The sequence below is a fragment of the Marmota flaviventris genome, chromosome 6 (genome assembly GCF_047511675.1).
Source record: "Marmota flaviventris isolate mMarFla1 chromosome 6, mMarFla1.hap1, whole genome shotgun sequence".
NCBI classification, from domain to species: Eukaryota; Metazoa; Chordata; class Mammalia; order Rodentia; family Sciuridae; genus Marmota; species Marmota flaviventris.
The window spans coordinates 133,454,893-133,458,817 of record NC_092503.1 but is presented as its reverse complement, the minus strand read 5'-3'; the positions used below and the strand labels follow the sequence as shown (position 1 = coordinate 133,458,817).

Genomic DNA, 3,925 nt, shown 5'->3' with positions numbered 1-3,925 from the left:
CCAGGGGGCTCTTCTTTCCATATATACAATCTGATGCCTCAGAAACTGGCACTACACAAAGCACAAGACACTGGCTGCTGTCCATCAATTAAAATTTAAGGAATTTGTGCTAGTGTCAACTTTAGAGAACAATAGGTAGAAGGAAACTTCCTGCAAGACTGCAGCATAGTCGCATTTCTAGGGCTCTCCTGAAGGCATATTGAAAACCAATGGCTTGCTACTTTTCATTCATCAACCAACATTTATCTGATGGATAAAAGGGTTCTGGACTTGGGGATGTAATGTGTAAACAAATTTCTAGTCTTTTGAGATTACCTTCATTATAAATCATCTTTGTCTGCAATTTGCAACTTCAATGGTCGACTTACAATTTGGGGCCAGAGGAGTAGACTTTGGGCAAAACGTATATTGTTTTAAAGGAACCATGAACACTTCATGACCCTCCTTTTCTTAAATGGCTTGCAGAATATTATATGAAGTTTTCTCCAGATCTAAATCCATAGATTTTACGTATAATATGTATGGAGAGCCAGCCTTGTAGTAAAAAATTTTGACCTATTTAAAAGTTCAAAAACCTGCTTACTCTTGAAAATCAAATTATATATTCTGGAGCAGGGACTGAAGTTTCTTTTCTTTCTTTATTTTTTTAAATTAGGCTAATATTCTTCTAGTACTTAAGAATCGCTGGTAAGGAAATCATAGATACCTAAACTTCTCTGGATACCTGGAATCATTGGTTTGCTAAAGTCAGCCCTCATTTATTTATTGATGGGATTAGTTTTTATAAATTTTAATTAACATACACATTTCCACAAAATTGACTGCGAGAATTTGTAATGAGATGGCATCAAATATGTAGATAAATTTGGGGAGAACTAATATCTTCATAATATTGAATCTTCTAACCTGTGAGCAGTGGATTTTGCCACGAGCCACGATACCATTCCAGCAGAAGCAGTACAGTACCTGGCAGGATGGACATGAGAGGACAGTGGTAGCCAGGAGAAGGGAGTGCTGGAAAGGGAGGATTCATAGTTCCATGGGCATCTGGAGAGAGGACTTCCGATGGGAAAATGAATAAGGGGCCAGTTGACACTGGGCTGCTTGGGTGTGGGGTCACAATGAACATGGCAGTACTCACACGAATCTGAGAAGGGGCACTAAAGGAAAGCTCAAAAAGTTCTCTGAACCTTGTGGCCGCTGAGGGTTGGTGGAGCTGATGAGGATAGGAACACTGATCTCCATGGAGTGGCAGTTGTGGGATGCATGAAAGGACTTGTTTGCCATGATGAGGGAAGTGAAAAAGTGGGGATTTTGGTGTTCTTTTTGGTGTCAGGAGTGCTTTGGGGCAGTGCTGCTCTGGGCAGCTGCTGAGGTACATGTTTAAGCATCAACTCCTGGCATGGGAGGCTTATCCCATTCTGTCAGCTGCTTAGCATCCAAGTTAAACTCAGTGTAGGAAATTAGAAATATTCCTATTTATTCTGCCAACATTCCTTCAGCACAGCTTATATGCACTCTTTGGATCACAGTCAGAACATCATCCTTAACAAATGGAAGGCGGTCATTATCTGCTGCTTTTTTTGTCTTTCACTTCAAAGTCATACAGTGCTTTGTACTGAGGCTGAGGGCTGAGGCAGTGTTTTAATAATCTGCACTAAGTTTGTTGGGGAAAAGCTATGGATCCCATTGACTTACCCTGTGGAACCAGTTTTCAACAACATGTCATCAAAAAATGATGATGTCTCATTTGCTGAATTTAAAGTCTCCAGGCTCCTTTTATTCATAGTTTCGTAATGCGTTAGGACACGGTAACAGGTATACCCCTCACTGGGGCCTCCAGCCTTGCACCCAAGGCTGCCATCCTCACTGGGATCTCTACAGATCTTTTGCACTACAATTAGCCATAGTGTTGCCCTGAATCCTTAATGCATTTGTTCAATTGGTTCCACTGCCGCCACTGGCTAGGATTCCAAGGCCTGTGATTGATGCCATCCAGAAGCCTGACCAGCAGGATGTTACCTGGAAGCGCATCATGGGAGCCAACAAGAGTCCTCCACTTGGAAAAACTGAGGGAACTTACGATCCCAGCAAACATGCTTTGCAAAACCTGTGCTGGCAAGGCAAGACTTTTCCAGAAGCACTGAGGACACTCCAAAGATCCAAGGAGACGGATTCAACCATCTTGATGTACTTTAATGAGAAAAGGCTTTAGAAATGTTCATTAGTTGTGTGCAGCTCTTATAATGATTTATGTAACATCCATGTTCTAATTTGCTCTTGTGTCTTGGCTCCTCCTCCTTGTTCTTGGTCCCCACAGTGGTGGCCATGGCCAATGCAGATTCCCCCCAGCCTTGCCTTCTGATCCCTGTTTCTCTGAAGCAGGCACAGTGGCCTCTGGATACTCGTCTCTGCTGCCCACCTCTATGCGCAGACACATTACACAAGTGTCACTGCCTCCCACTTGCCCAACCTTAAATGTTATTGTTTAAATCAATTGAATGCTCGGTGGGTTAAAAATCAATACATGAGAGATGGGATAGTACAAATTTCTATCCTGGCTTGAATATTTTGTGTCTGTGTGACTTTGGAAAAAGGACCTAACTTCTCTGCTTTCTTTTTCTCTGGTGGTAGTAATAGTCCCTGTCGTAGGGAACCACAGGCACTACAGACAAAGCTCCAATGCAGTGCATGTCAGGATACACACTCCAGACATGGCAGCACTTGTTACCCTGAGTGTAATAATCTATGAATCAAGAGCAGTAATGACAGTGACTTGTGGTGATGGGCAGCTGCCAGTGCAGAGGTAGCAAGGACCTTCAGTCTTTCTGTGAAGCAGCTGAAGGACAGACACCAAGGTAGATGGGGCCTGGATGCTTGACACTGGTGACATATTCACAACTTTCCCCCTTTTCTTGCAGAATGTGCCCCAGGACCTGTCCATCTAGAGCTTTCGGCTGGAGTAGTCCCTCTTGTTGCAGACCTTGCAGGAGATGCTGGCTAACACGGTGGAGAACTTGGAAAGAGCAAGTACAATTTGGGATGTAGTATTTTAATGTGCTCAAGTGCTAGGAGATGGTGTCTCTTACAGGTATTGGAAATCGTGTTTGCAGAGATAAGTCAATGGCTTTCACTTGTGACTCCCTTGGGGTTGACCGTCTGCTTTACCTAGCCACCCTATCAGATCTTTAACTTAAAAACAGAAATTCAAGTGGAATGTGATCTGTGTGGCTGCCTCTTGTGCTCATGGAAGCATCCTTTCTTGGACATCTGTGTGTCTTCCTGTGTCTTCAGAGGTCTGACTTTCCTGTTTTGACCAATTGTTTGTGCATGGCTCTTTCCTATTGATCATTATTTATTGTCATAACTTTAACTGTGTGGCTATGTTCTAAGCTGTTGTTTGTCAAGTAAAATTTCATGGCACTGTTACATACGTTAGGTAATGAAATCACGGTGATATGGCTTTAGTGAATTGTAAATTTGCAAATACCTAATCATTTTCTCTTGAAAATTAAGACTTTTATTTCTGTCTACAAATTCAGATATTTTCCTTCAAAAATTTATATGTTGATTTTAATTATTTTCCATGTGACAAGCTCTTACTGAGTGGGTAGTACCCATTTTTAACCAATGCATCCAGTTTAACGTTAAGCAGAAGGAATAATGGTCATCTTTTTGGGTCTTCTCTATAATTTTTAGGGGCATTCTAAGTGCTACACTGTTGTGTGGTTTAATAAACTTGAGTATTTCCAGGAATAGAACCAAATTTTTTCTTTTTCATTAATGATCTCTGTATAGCTTTTATGGTTGAATTGTTATCCTAGTTGGGATGAGTAAATAGATTAGTAATACATGGTTCCAAAAAAATGAATGGTTAATTATATTGTAACATTGCACCATCCACAAGGAAATACTGTATCTCTGT

At 41.4% G+C, this 3,925-nt stretch overlaps 1 pseudogene; it reads right to left on the bottom strand.

The window, feature by feature from the left end:
* Positions 1-901: 901 nt before the first annotated feature.
* On the bottom strand, positions 902-2,440 carry LOC114083598 (E3 ubiquitin-protein ligase SH3RF1-like; annotated as a pseudogene).
* Between the last annotated feature and the right edge of the window lie 1,485 nt (positions 2,441-3,925).